The sequence below is a fragment of the Camelus ferus genome, chromosome 2 (genome assembly GCF_009834535.1).
Source record: "Camelus ferus isolate YT-003-E chromosome 2, BCGSAC_Cfer_1.0, whole genome shotgun sequence".
NCBI lineage: Eukaryota > Metazoa > Chordata > Mammalia > Artiodactyla > Camelidae > Camelus > Camelus ferus.
The window spans coordinates 103,015,005-103,030,120 of NC_045697.1; the positions used below are offsets into that span (position 1 = coordinate 103,015,005).

At 43.7% G+C, this 15,116-nt stretch overlaps 1 protein-coding gene across 4 annotated transcripts in view; it reads left to right on the forward strand.

Moving 5' to 3' along the window:
* Nucleotides 1-5,055: 5,055 nt before the first annotated feature.
* SMAD1 (SMAD family member 1) overlaps nt 5,056-15,116 on the forward strand; it is a 67,442-nt gene continuing 57,381 nt past the window's right edge. The window contains exon 1 of one of the 4 annotated variants that reach the window (XM_032464300.1): nt 5,056-5,397. The gene's annotated coding sequence lies outside the window, so the exon portion shown is untranslated. Of the gene's footprint in view, nt 5,398-5,428; nt 5,556-6,144; nt 6,537-15,116 lie in introns of those variants that run through there. The other 3 variants (XM_032464320.1, XM_032464310.1, XM_032464318.1) reach the window with 3 other exon arrangements.

Sequence of the window (15,116 nt, forward strand, 5' to 3'; positions counted from 1 at the left end):
GTCCTCAAAGGCCTATGTCTAGATGCTACAAATACTACCTGACCCCAACTGGAAGTGTGGTCTCAGAGAATAATTCTAAGCAAGGATTATAGAATGCTCCATAAACTTCAGAAACTGGAAATTCATCTAAAATTCTACTGTCACCATAAGAGTTATCATCAAATTTTCACATAGAACTTTCACAGTGTACAGACTGTTTTGAAACTCTTATAAAAAGGGCTAACGACTTTTTTCCCCAAATTCCTAGAATGTATAATTAGATCTAAAATTCAGATTTGAGAGAAAGGAAAATCACGAGATAGAATCATTACTGTGAAGCATGCTCTCCTTTACGAAAGACACCAGTTGGCATTTTTACAGCTGTTCTATTAGAGATTTCTTCCTTCAGCAAATATCTGAGCGTCTGCGATGATAGATCCGTGCTAACTTTGGGCGTGTGGTGGGAAACAAGCGAGGTAGAGTACCCACCTTCATGCTACTTTGAAGGCTGATAAGGTCTTCCCACAAATACCAACAGCATGCCTAAATACACTTATAACTGCAAATAGTTCCAGATTCTCTGGAGGAAAGGGTATGATGAGAGAATAAAAGGATTTCAACATCAAAAATTCATAATCACCCCCCCACACACACACACACAGAGTTTTCACTGGAGTATCCTTTTTTCTTTCTTTCTCTCTTTCTTTTGCTTTCTGTCTTTTTTCCTTCTAGTTTCATGGAGATATAATTGACATCTAGCACTGTGTAAGTTTCAGTTTTACAGCGTAATGACTCGACTTACACACATCATGACCACGATAAGTTTAGTGAAAATCCATCATCTCATATAGATACAAGTAGAAGGAACATCCCTTTTCATTTTTATTTATTTTTAATATTGATTGACTGATGTACAGTCAATTTACAATATTGTGTTAATTTCTGCTGTATCATTTATACAGATACACATATACATCCCTTTCATATTCTTTTTCATTATAGGCCATTATGTGGTATTGAATATGGTTCCCTGGGCTGTACAGAAAGAACTTGTTGCTTATTTTATATACAGTAGTGTATATCTACAAACCCCGAACTCTCAATTTATCCCTCCCCACCCCCTTTCCCACCTGGTAACCATAAGTTTGGGACATCCCTTTATAATGTGAAGAATACCACTCCAGTGATCCCTGGTGGGCTCGTTCCACTTAAATTCTTAAGTGGAACACTTAAGGAGCTGTTATAGAAATTCGACACCGCATTTATTTTTCTATTGAGTAGAAGTATCTCTTAAAATAAGTTTTTGGGTGCATATTTTGCATATATAAAATTTGCAGCCAATTTTAAGGGCTGGCCTTACTGTAAATGATTAGTAATTGATTTGGGGGTGGGCACAAACTGGTTAAATAGCTTAATTAATTTGCCTTCAGTTCCTTGAAACTTCCTTTTCTCTGGGGATCTTGTCCTCCTCCCTAGCTCAGCCCATCCACTGCTAGGTCTTGGCATTGTCCCAAACCATCCCAGCTCCATGATTTCAATCTCCAGCATCCCATTCTCAGACTGGTCCCCAGCTTTGGGGAGTGGTCTCCAGTTCCAGCACTGCTTGGACCCCACTGGGACCTTCGATCTTCTCACCTTTCCATTGTCATCACATTCTTCTGTGTCCTCACCTCCCTCTTTATCACAGTCCTACACAGACACTCTCTTGCGTACCCGCTCCACTCTCAGATCCTCTTTCCCTCCATCACACCCAGCTGCAATACCCCAGCTCTGTCCCCTTAGGCTGACTGAGGCTAGAGAGAAATCCATAGCCATGCTGACTGGTCTTGCTTTAAAGTCATGACCATTAACATCAATGGGCACTTACTAGCGCTGCCTGGCCATCCCACCACATTTCTGGAGTTCATTTACTCTCAAACTCTCCCAAAAGAGAACTATCTCATATTGGCTTCTCTCTTTAGACCTCTAACATTTCTTCCACCCTCACCATTCTCAGGAGGTAGGGTCCATGGCTATCTCACCAAGATAAGAGAAGCAGAGAGAAGAGGATGTCCCCATGTTCTCCTCTCCACAGCCACCAGCCCACGTGCATCTGGGTCCACACACTCCACCTTCCCTCCTGGGCTACCTTTTCCCTGGTCAGTGCACTGGCTCCTGGCTCTTCTGTGAAGAAGGGAAGAAGACTCAGCCTCAGGATCTTTGCACTTGCTCTCTCCTCTGCTTGGGAGGTTGGAAATCTCCCCCAGATCACGTGGTGCTTTCTCTTCCTTTAGGACTTCTTGTCAGTGAGGTTTTCCATACCCCTAGAGAAACAGCAGCCTCCCCTACTCCCAACCCCTCTTACACTTCGGCTTCCACCCCATATACCACCACCTGACATCTTCATGCATTTATTCATTATTCGACTTCCTCAGTGAGAGCAGGGATTTGTATCTGTTTGGTTTGCACCATATCCCCTCTAACTTGGATGCTTAATTGATTCTTTCACTCATTCATTCATTCATTCAACAGGTGCGGGACACTGCTCCAGACCCTGAGAGTACAGCTATGCACTGAACAGACCAAAAAAACCTGCTGTTTCAGTGAAGGAAGGAAATAGGTGGGACTTTTTTTTTTTTTCCAGTTACATATGTTGCTTTTAATTCTTATCTAAAAGTGTCCAGTACTTTCAAAAGAGCTGTGTTCTGAGTTGCCTACAAAATATTTTAACTATAGATTGGAATGGATCACGACAAATTAGGTTTCATAAACATAACATCCATGCCAAGCAGAGAAAGAGGACATAAAATGTGTGCATTTGGGTGGGATGTGGTGTGTGTGAGGGGGTGAAATTTTAGATACAGTGGCCAGAGGAGGCCTCATCAAGAGAGGAACATTTGAGTAAAGACTGAGGGAGGCCGGGGAGAGGCCCATGTGGGCGTCTTCAGGAAGGGCTTTCCAGGGAGGAAACAGCAGGTACAAAGGTCCTGAGGTGGGAGTGTGCTCTGGTGGTTCCAGGACTTTTCAGGCACCACTGTGACTTGAGGAAGTGAGCAAGGAAGGGAGTAGGAGACCAGGTCAGAGAGGTAAGGTGGGAAGGAACATTCACACAGGGTCTTGTACACATTGTGAGAATTTTTATTTTGAGTGAGATAGGGAGCCAAGGAAGGGTTTTTTGGATACAGTGATATTAATATGCAACTACATTCAAGTTTTCACAACCGCCCCAATAATGTCCTTTTATTTGTCTAATTTTCTATTACCATTTAAAGAAATAGCTTGCACAAGGGGAAAAATCAAATTTCATAGAATTCATAGTATTAGTAATTATCACTTGGGGCTACTAGGACAGTGCTGAGAAAGGTCATCTATAGGTTAAAAAAATTAACAGTTCTATGTCTTTTTGTAGTTTTTCTCTCCAATCCAGGATCCAATCAAGGATTAGCTGTCATGCCTTTTTTTTTTTATATAAACAGCTTTATTGAAATGTAATTCACATGCCATATAATTTGTCCACTTACAGTGTATGATTCAATGGGTTCTAGTATACTCACGGAGTTGTGACACCGTCACCACAAACTAATTTTAGAACATTTTTGTTACCCCCCAAAAGAAACCCCATAACCTTCAGCTATCACTGCCCCTAGCCCCCAACCTCCCCATTCTCCCAAACATAGGCAACCACCATTCTACTGTCTCTATAGGTTTGCCTATTCTGGATATTTTATTTAAAAAAATATTTTTTTTGATTAATTCATTACTTTCTTAATGGAGGTACTGGGGATTGAACCTAGGACCTTGTACATGCTAAGCACTCATTCGGACACTGAGCTATACCCTCCCCCCTTGATATTTTATATAAATGGAAGTATACAATTGTGGTCTTTTGTGTCTGGCTTCTTTCACTTAGCATAGTGTTTTCAAATTTCATCCATGTAGCATGGGCCAGTACTTCATTCCTTTTTATGATTAAATAATGTTCCATTGTATGGATATAGCACATTCTGTTTATCATAGAGAGGGTTTGAGCAGAGGAGTGACCCGATTACAGTGGCATTTAACAAGGCTCACTCCAGCTGTTGTTCTGAGGAGGTGAGAAGGAATTAACTATGTCAAATGCTGCTTTTAGGGAAAATAAGATGAGGACCAAGAGCTGACCTGTAAGTGCTCAAATAATTTAATGAAGATATTAACAGAAATAGTCTGATCTATCTATAAACAGTATTTTATGTATTTGGCGAGACTTTCATTTCCTTTGGAATGCAGAAATAATAAAATAGTTAATAAATAAGAATTTGAAATAGACTGTAGTCTCGTAAACATACTTGAACAATTGGAGAGGACCATTGATTTAAAAAAATATTGGTGGTAATGGTTTTTTTGGTACCTGGGAAATTAATTCCTCAGAATAATTATTTGCCTCTAAACATAACTCAACATTATGGTAATTATCCAAGATTTCATGCCAGCTTCCAGAGAGCTGGCCAAGAGAAAAATTAAATCTTATAAAGATATTTTCAATATCTATGCAGATCAGGTAGATGGGAGCCAGTTTGTCTTCATTTTGAGAGATTGGTGTCACTTAAAAGATTGTAGAAACTGGATCAAAAAATTTAGAAGTCTATTGTGGCATTTGTCATTTGGAGCAACGAGGTTACCTACTGGAATCATTAGCTCCCGAATTGGCGTAAAACACACGTATTGATTCAGGGTTTGGTAGAAGCACACGCAGTAGTTACTAGGCTTTCCAATTCTGGGTACGTGAAACTTCTGGGGCTTGCAAATTATTGGGGCAAGGTAATCGTCAAAAATGCACTCCACGTTTATAGCGCGGTTCAGTGGGCGCGGTGGACGTGTGGATGAACATTTCAGAAAATAAACACTGAACTCAGAAATTCACTTGCAGGTAAGGCACTGAGTCCGCTCCCCCGCGACTAGAGGAGGCAGGGGCCGTTGTGTTTTCTCTTTGGAATCAGAGGGCGTGGGGCTGGGGTCGGGGGAGGCGGCGCCGGCCCCGAGCTCGCGCCGGCGGGGCCGGGAATTTGGAGAGGATCCCTGGTCGCGCGGCAGCGGCGGCGGCGGCGGCGGCTGCGGCGGCGGCGGCGGCGCGCGGGTGCGCGTGTGAGCGAGCGAGCAGGCGGGCGGGCGAGTGCGCCGGGTATTGGCAGCCGAGGAGTGGAGGCTGGGCGGCTCCGACTCCTTGACGCCAGCGCGACCAGATCAATCCAGGCTCCGGGAGCGACCGAGCGAGCGAGCGAGCGAACGGGCGGGCGGGAGGAGGAAGGAGAGGCCGAGCGGCTGAGCCCGGGCCGAGGCGCGGGGAGGGACCCTGCGAGCGCAGCGCCGCGCAGCGTTCGGCCGGCCTGACCGGGGCCGCACGGGGACCCCGCTCGCCCTGCCAACTCGTGCGCCCGCGCGGACGGGCGTGCAGCCAACCCGGTAAAACGAAACAGACCCGAACCCAACTTTCCCCTCCGCCGCGTCCCCGCCCTCCCCTAGGCGCCCAGGGCTTTCCAGTGCCGCCGCCGCCGCCTCGGGCTGGGGCGGGCGGGCCGGGTGGCCGCGATCGTGCGGGACCGTTGGCGAGGGCTGCGGCGGTAAGGGGGTCTTCCCCGCGTGGGGCGGACCCGGGACCCCCCCCCCCAATGATGGCGCCTCCCGGCGGGTCAGCGGAGCAAACCTGCCACTTCCTCCTCTCCTCGCGCCCGGCCAGCCGGGCCGGCCTCGGCCGGGGTGTCCCCGCGTCTTTGTTGGGTCTGTGGGCCGGGAAGCCGCGTTCCTCCGCCCGGGCCCTGCCCGCGGCCACCCTCCCCCTCCGCCAGCCGCCGGCCGCCCGTTTCCCTTTCCCTTCCTGCAGCCGGGCCTGGGCCGTCGGCGCGGCCCGCGGGCCCATTGTGTCCCACGCCAGCCCGGGCGACCCGTGTGGGAGTCGGGGGGCGGCCGCGGGCGCTGCCCTTCTCACGGAGCTGCGCTGCCGCGAGGCGGACGCCCGGTGCCCGGGGTCCCTCCGCGTCCGGGACGGGTTCCCTCCTCTGCCCCTCACCAGCCTCTTGGGGGTCGAGGTCAAGGAAAGTTCGCACCGAAATTCCCTCTAATTTATTCAAAGGTTTGGCGGCGGCGGCGCGTAATTTTCTCTCTTTCTTTCTCTCTTCCGCCTACATCCCCTGAGTCTCCCCAAGTGTCCTCTCATTCCTTTCCCTTTCCCGGATTCGATTGCCTCACTGCATGTGTATTTGTGAGTTCGCTGCTGAACAACTGTTCATTTACTCGGCGCCCTGTCTTTGTTAGTGTTTCTCGGGGTTGTTTCTGCAGCAAGGTGGGGGTGGTGGGTGTGAGAGAGACAGACATGGGCTTGTTTTTCTAGTTGCTTAATGTATATGAAGGCTTCCCGGGAGAGCGTTTCCTTGATGTAGTTTGGGAAGGGAGGAGGAACAGACGCCTGCCGGATCTTACAACTACAGTAGCTGCGGCTTTTGTTTATTTGGAGGCGCGGACGATTTTTACATGCGCTTTGCTGGACCCCCCAGTAAGGCGCGTCCCTTCGGAAAATTGAGGCGCGTCTCAGAACCAGCTCCCGAGTAAGCATCGTTGTCGTGAGTGCTGTGACCACCTGCCTTTTTCTTTCCCCTAAGGTTCTCTTGCCCTTATAGCTGAAGTTTGAAAGTAGGTGGAAGTAGGTAGGATACAGAAGTTGCCTGATCTCTCTGTTTCTGTTGCTGAAACTCGTAGCCCGCAGCTCAGTGGCAGAATATTCGCTTTTATTTCAGAACATTGCTCGCTCTAATCGCCTGTCGTGGATAACATGCCTCCTTTCAGTAACACAATGAGAAAACTATTCTCTGCCCAGGTTGATTTTTCATCTTGTTTCTGGTTACCACTTGTCGCTTTATTGGAGGTAGGTGAGCTGTATTGGAACCACTATTTAAAGAGAATGGAGGCAGAATCAGTGTTCACTACCCCCAGGATTTTTAGTTAGTATAAATATTTTGCATTAGGGTTGTTCTGACGGAGGTGCCAGGCCTCAGTATGCTGTACTGATTGAAGTGTTTGTCCTCCCCAACCCCCTCCCTCTTCCCCATTTGCAGTTATTTGATATTTCTGTGCAGGTGGTGTACATTTGTGTAATACTGCAATTCTTAGGAAACTGTAACCAGTGTAGTGGGAGATGATTTGCTAGAGGTGGGTGATGCCAGAGCCTCTGGAGGATCTGGGCAGGGTCGGATTTCTTCTGAGGGGAGGGTTTTGTCCTTGATTTAGTTTTGACCCTTCCAACCATAGGTATGTAACCAAATACATTTTTTCTTTTTGTAGTATCCTTTGGTTTTATAACAATGAAGAGCTGATGACCTTAGCATTTTAGAGAGATGACAGTTTTTAGGCCGTTAGAAATGTTAACCTCTTACACCTCTTGGAATTTAATTTTCGTTTTCTACTGAGTTCATTAAAGCATTAATAAGAAGTCAGTCTCATTTTCCCACGTACATTTATTAGTTAAAAACTAAATTGCAGCTGGTAATTTTGATTTCTAGTAATTCTGGGTTCAGTAGCTTGGTTGGATTGGAAAAAAGAATAAACGAGTGTAATTAGACAAGAATATTTAAGCTGCAGTCGCCTACATAATCAAGGCCAAGTTGTGTGTGTGTATAAAAGATCTCATTTGTGTAGTCTTACAAGGCTAATGGAGGCATCATGGAGGCTTTATAAATAATGTAAGTTGTGTATAATATGGAGTCTCCAGAGACGGCAGAGAAAGCATCATTACCAGCCTTTTCAACCTGCCTGAGATCTTAAATTGATTTACAGCACTGAACTGGTGCAAAATGATACATCAGGATGACATGGGGTCAGCCTGTAAAAGTCTATGATGTCAGCCTATTAGTTCAGTCATCATAATTAAACTGTATTACAGGGGCAACTAAGCAGGAGTCTGGCGTTCTCCTTCAGATATGGGTGGTACATGGATTTTATTTGTAGTGGAAAGGCCGAACTGGCGAGGATCGCTAGCGTTCCTGAAAACGGAGAAGGGCTTACAGAACTCTGAGTCTCTGAAAAAACTGAGGATAAGTTAAGGGATGTGCAGTCTGCATTGTCTAAGTAGCTTTCCATTTGGTAGTGGAGAAATGCACACTTCGGGGGTTGCCAGTAAGGACCTTTGCAGCTCTGATCCGTGCACTGAATCAGGCTTCGTGTGAGCTTGAATTTAAGTTGGCCTTGGGGACCTTCTGAAATATCGAAGGACCATGTACTTCATGTCTCTGATCCTTTTATTAACGCTGAGTTGCTCTTCATTGATGCATCTGCTGATAAGTTATTTTTTTTTTAACTTATAAGCTTTTGCACAGCAAAGGAAACCATAAGCAAAACAAAAAGTTATTTCTTTAACAAGTCTAGTTATCAGGTCTCCAATGAAAACAGAGATATTTGAATTTAACATATGAACAACTCGGGAAAAGAAGATTCTTATTCTTTTCTTAAATTTTTGGCCATCCTTATTCGGTTTATGGGTCATTTAGGGCTGTGCCATCCAGTAAAGCAGCCATAACCGCACGTGGATATTTACATTGAAATTTATGAAAGTTAAATAAGAATTCATCTTCCCAGTAGCAATGGCCACATTTGAAGGGCTCAATAGCTAATGTGGCTCATGGCTCCCACACTGGGGAGTGTAGGCACAGAACTGTCATATCATCACAGAAGGCTGTGTTGGACACTGCCGCTCTCCAGCCCTTGCCTCTCATCCTCCCTTTCTGCTCATCTTTTGGCTGCTTCTCTGCTTGCTACCTGTGTGGATGAGGTGGTGGGGTCAAAGACAAACAGATACATGTCAGTTTTGCTACTTTCTGGTTGCTCTTGTTGAAGTTTGGAAGTGACAGTTGAAGCTATGGGAAAAAATGAGATTGACTTTTCAGTGGAAACATGCTTATCACTGGGGTCATGGATTCTAATTTGATTTAGAGCTTTGGGCAGGAGAAGTAAACGGTAGCTGATTTTTTTCCTGCGTTTTTACTATGTCCTTATGTTCAATACTCATCTCATTTAAGCCTCAGAACTTCCCTAAGTACTGCTATTGTCTCATTTTACAGGTCAAGAAACTGAGTTCAGACTGATTCATCGTCCTGCCTCAGGGTACATACATGATTATAAGCTTAGGTGTGTTGTGAACCAGGCAGTGTGACTCTGGAGCCTCCCTGTTAACTGTATCTGTATGAATACGGTTGTCCAGAATACCTAAATAATCATTGTTCTGCTGGGCTTCATTAATTCCAGTGTAGACGTGACTTTACTTTTATTTTTTCGGCTTTTAAGCAGATTTGCCCTCTTTTGTGCTTTTCTAGGCTGTCGTCTCTTGTCTTCTTTTAAGTGCTTAATAAAGGAAACATAATGTGAATATGTACCTCAGCAGAATATAATTAGAAGAATAAATCTGACATAAAAGTAATGCCAAATTAGTTTTATCTCTGCTTTTCTGGATAATTCCTGTCACGTTCCCCTTGCCTTTCTTTTGTATAATCATGAGCTGATGGTACTGAAAAAAGTTCTGGTATTCAGTTTATCTTGTCAAAATTAGTCTTCCCTTAGCTGTTAAATAAACCCTGCACCTTGAGAGACAAATAGTTCATTGCCAGTTCTTTGGAATTTTTTTCTTTTTACATTCAATGTTAACTTTTGTATGGTTTTACAATTCAGTCGTTCTTAAATTTTCTTTTTCTTTTCTTTTTTTTTTGGTTTAAGAATCTGATGAAACTGTGGAGTCTGTCTCCTTGTCACTCCCACCTGCCAATCCAGAAATGCTTATATGCCCTCATAGGCTTGTGTGTACACAGAAGTACGCAAATTGCGTGACACTTCAGGTAAAGGACATCATGGGACTGCCTTGTGTTCAGAAACATTAAGATTTGTAATTTCCTTTATGAAGAATAGAGATATCGCCTGTGAAAAGCTGCTCTGAAGGTTTTCTTACCCAGCTGGATGATATCAAATTGAGCAATCTGAGGCCCATGGAAGACAGCAGACTTGCTCTCTGTCTGCCTATCTATCTGGTGATTGGAGGAGGGAAGGCCTGAATCCGGGTCACTCTCATTGTCACCTTCTCATTTGTTTATTTTTTCCTACCGCACTCGCTGTGTTCCTGGGGCTTTGGTCTGAGCATAGCCAGTGTTATTTGGGGAGGGGAGGAAAGAAGAATTTTTTGGCGTGATAGTGACTTTTTGTTCCCAGCATTGTTTGAACTGAGTAGGATCAAGTCTGACAACCTCAGAGAGTTTTTTTTACAGACTAATACTGATTTTTTTTTTTTTTTCATTTTAGAGATGGAACAGAAAAGCCCTATGCCTGGTTTAATCTTGGGACCTTACTAGAAAATGGGTGATCTGAGATGGTATAAAGTTCAGACTAAATCAGGCAGTTCTGCTCTACGCATCTCTTTTTGCTCTCAAAAACAAATCACATTCCCAACCAAAAGCTGCAGACAGATTGGGATATTTAGGGAAGGAGCTTGGGGGCACTAGGGAGAGAGTTGGAAAGGTCTAAGGAGAAAAAGGATAATTTACATATGAAAAGGTAGAGAAATTCCATATTAAGTCATAAAATGCCATTGAAGTTGATGGAGTGTTCTCAGTAATTGTACTTCGGTATGTGGTGTTTCTTTTCTTTTTTTAAAAACTTACTATTACCGATTTATTGTAAGTGGATACAAGTCAGGAACAGCCAGATGGAAGGGAGGTACAGGCCAGGTGCAGGGAAGGGGCACAGAGTTTCCATGCCCTCTCCAGGCTCCCCTTCCTCTTGACGCCTTCACGTGGTCACCAACCTGGAAGCTCTGGCTTTACTTTTTGGTGCCAAGAATAGCAGGACATGCTTTGATAACAAATAGAGGCACCTCCATTTTGCTGCGAACTGAAATCCCTTGACTCTATTCCTTTTGTGCTGTTAACCTCGGAGAGCAGCGGTTCAGTCTAATCTGGTGAGCTGCCATCTGATTTGCCGCAAAAATACCTGAAGTATTTTTTAACACTTCTTCTGGAGTTACTTCCAAAAAAAAAAAAAAAAAAAAAAAAGGCTAAGCTAAATCGCATGAATGTACTTAAAATCTAAGTCAAAATCTTCACTTTGGTGTTCCTTATTAAGATGGTGTCGGTTTTAGAGATGTACTACTAGTCATGGAAAAGTAACATTTGCAGGTGCTGTGGCTGACGTGCGGAAATAAGCGGGCTCTGTAGAGCATTCATTTCCATAAGGAAAGCTATCTTTCTGATGGGAAGAGCCAAAATTTTCTTAAACAGTTTGGCTCCAGTGACTGTATCAGATTTTTAGGCAGGTATTGGGAACTGCAGGATTCGTTAATCTTTGTGATTTTTGTTAGAAGCCAAATCAGAACTCTAGGGAAGACTCCCTCCTGAAGATAAAGCATCAAACCCTCTAAGGTTTGAAGGAATCCTTACCTGGCCATTCTCCCAAATCCCTGCTCGGTTCCTAGTGTTCAGGTAAGGAGCCTTCTTCTCTTATAAGAACGCAGGCCTGCGGTGTGGTGGATTGGTTTCTTAACTTATTTTCTTGAGATAGACAAGCCTGAATTTCAAGGAACACATATAACATATACACACACCACAGTTAATTATGCATCTGTATGCTTTGAGCTCACAATGAAAATACGTAGTCACTATGGCATGTTTGCAAAAAGGAGGGTAAGAGAGGTCTAGCTTTGGATTCAGCAATATATTCGTATGCATAAATTTTTAATGCTTTATTTTTAGTTTCTGCTTAATTTTAGGGCAACTGTACTATATTTTTTCCTACAGTCTCGGATAGTTAGGTATAGTTACTCGAACTTCATTCATTTTCCTCTCTTTGTCTGTCTTTTGTGGTTTCTTTGTGGTGTGCTTATGCAAAGTGGAAGTATTTCAGACCTTTATAGTTTTTTTTCTTTCTGTTTCAAATACTGCAAGAAAAAAAGGGAAACTAATTATCTTTCAAATATTATAATTAGGCATTAAATTAAGTCATTATTTAGTTAGCTAAATGTAAGATCCTTTGTTGGTTTAGACTGAAAGAAAACATGTCTTTTTAATGGAGGAGAGGGGTATTAAATATCTCCTCATTGGATAATTTTGATGCAGTATTGCAATGAGCATATGTTTCACTTACTCAAAGATTTATTAGTTCAGAGTGGCTCAGTAACTGCAGAGAAGGCACATAAAAATGAAAAGTTAAATGCAACATTGTAAGAGTTGCTGCAAGGTAGTATCGGAGTAAGTGGTGCAAACTGCTCACCTGAGGCCCCGCATGGTATGGAAGGACAGGTGGGTTTGCGTAGGTAGGAGGAAGAGGCATTCTGGGCGAGTAGTGGTGGAGACTCGGGGGGTAAATACGAGTGTTAGGAGCTGTCCAGTAAAACTCTGTATCTACGCCATCCGATACTGTAGCCATTAGCTACAAGTGGCTGTTCTGCACTTAAAAATGTGGCTAGCACAACTGAGAAGTACTGCATTTTTAACTTTAATTAATTTATGTTTAAATAGCCACCAATTTAGCAATGTGCTGTCACTGGACAGCACAGATCTGGAGGCTGGTACGCAGCTCTGCCTGACCCCCGTTGTATTTCTGATGGGGCCCCCTGTACAACGAGCTGGGAGAGGTGTTCGGGAAGATTAAGTTGGATGAGGATTTGAGGACCTTAGCATGCCAGAACCTGGAAGCACTGGAAAGTCACTGAAGGTTTTTGAACGTGCAGTTTGGGGTGGAGGGGTAGAGCATTTATGCCAGGAGAGTAAGGAAGCTCTTTTGAGTTATCTCCCTGAGGAGGCGGGTTGTGTGAGCCAAAAAACACTTGGTGATTATTTGGCTATGGGGTAGTGGGAGAGAAAGGTGTCAGAGATTATTCTTAACTTTCCATCTTGAGTGGCTGGAAAATAATAAAGCCTTTACTTTGGAAGAGAGAACTGGTTGTAGAAGGAATAAAGCTTGTGTGGGTGATAAATTAAAGTTGACAGGTTGAATTTGAGGTGGGGTATCTCAGTATTCTACAGGCAATTTGGCAGATAACGTAACTAAGCTAAAGCCTAGGGAAGGGCTCAGAGCTTTACATGAAGATTCCCGGTAGTGATCTACTGGGACTAATGGGAACGATGATTGAACATTTAAGAACAGATGGATATTTGGAAAGGACCATGAACTGAAAAAAAGAGCTGGTGAGTTGAATCTTCCATTGATGCCACAATTAGGAATCAGTTGAAGGGAGAGGCATGTTTGAAGTAGACAAAAGAAGGAACGAACTAGAAGAAAGATGTGGGGTGAGAGGATGCCAAGGGAAGAGAGATTCCAGAGGTCAGTTCAAAGGGGAAGATGTTGTATGGTTCAGGATGAAGGGGAAAATGTCAGCGCAATCAAGTGAACGTAGTTGAGGGGGAAGGACTGAGTATATTAAGAAATGAGACATAGAGTCTTATATGCCCTCGAGTGACTTATGTTTCAAACTAGATGAGATGTCTTCATATTCGAAGGTTGAGGGAAAGAAGTTAATGGACAGAGAACAATCAGAGATGATGGAGTTAGTGATCTGGAGCACAGGGGATGTGTATCCATCCGTCATGGTAAGGAGGGAGATTTGTCTGAGAAAGAAGCAGAATGGGGTCCAGGTTAGAGAGGAAAGCAGATGGCAGAGCTCACGCCAGCTGCACGGGGTTTCCTAGTAGGGTAGGAGGCTGATCAGTCTCTTCATTAGGTTGGTGAGCTGTGGGAATCAGAAAGTGGTACTGGAAGTTTAAGAATAACAGAGAAGTTTTGGAAGAACCATTGTAGGTGGTTGTGAGGAGATCTATGGAGAGCTCGAAATTTGAACAGTCGAGGGAAGCCTGGGGTGAGGTTTGAGGTGGCTGTAGAGTACAGTAGGTCATTGTCGCTTTTTAGTGTGACTTGTTGGCCCAAAAGTAAGATTGGAAAGGAATGTTGGTAGAGATGATTCTGGCCTAGAGATAGCCAATAGGTTAAGAAATAAGGCTCTAGAGTCAGGTTGCCTGGGTTTCAGTCCACGCCCCAACACTTACTTGCTTTTTATAACCTTGGGAAAGCTGCTGTTCACTTTTGAAGCTCACTTATCCTCATCTGAAAAATAGAGATAATAGTACCAGCCTCAGGACTGATCATAAGATGAAATGAGTTAGCCTCCCATATTTAATTTAATCTGGGATGCTGCTAATTGTAAGACATTATTCCATGTACTATTGAGGAAAAAGCCATCAGTTAGTACGTGACGTACGGTTGATTGTAAACTTCCTGGTTTGGCGGGGGTGGGGGTGCGTCTTGCAGTCAGTGAAGCACAGAATACCCAAAGGACTCAGCAGTAGGACCTGGAACATAATAAGCATTCGGAAAATGTTAGCTACTTACAAAAGTCAATGTGATTTTAGCGTCTAGAATGTTAGACCAATATTGAATCTAATCTCCATAAGGGGTCATGGGTTATGAGGAGTCTAATGGATTAAATGAATTGAAAAGAGTTAAGCGGTGGAATCCTGGTAATGAAATTGTGAGATAGCAAGTTTGGGAATTTGTACATGGAGTGTTTCCCTGGCAATTTCAGATAAAGATTTTTAAGAAAAGTATAGTAATTGAACTAAGAGAAGAAGGCCCTCTAAATTGCCCAAAGCTTTTGAAAGTAAGTGTTCTGAGTTTGTCTATGGTTTTTCTTACAGTATTCGTTAGTGTAAAAATTTTTTTTTTCATTAACGTTACAGATGCTCAGTGCAAAATGTTTCTGGCATGTATTCTCGTCATAGTGTCAGAAGGAAAGGAGGAGATTGATTCGTGTCATTTCATGAAATGGTGGGGGGCGGGAGGTATTAATAGCTACCTGTAGAGCTCTATAAACACGGCTCCAAAGGCAGGAACCAAGAAGGAAAAATTTATGGATTTGGTGACAGTTCTGTGACCAAACACACACTCACAAATGACCGCACACAAAATCACAACCTTTCAGTAACAAATTTGCTTCAAGTTATTCTTTGTAAGAAGCTTTTTAAATCAATAGAAAATACCACCCCTAAGAAAAATTGGTAAAGGACATGAACAGGCAATTCACAAACAAATGAAATGCAGGCTACTAATAAACAAACTGTTCTGCTGTGTCCTGGAGCAGACGTGTCACTGGAATGGGGACCTTG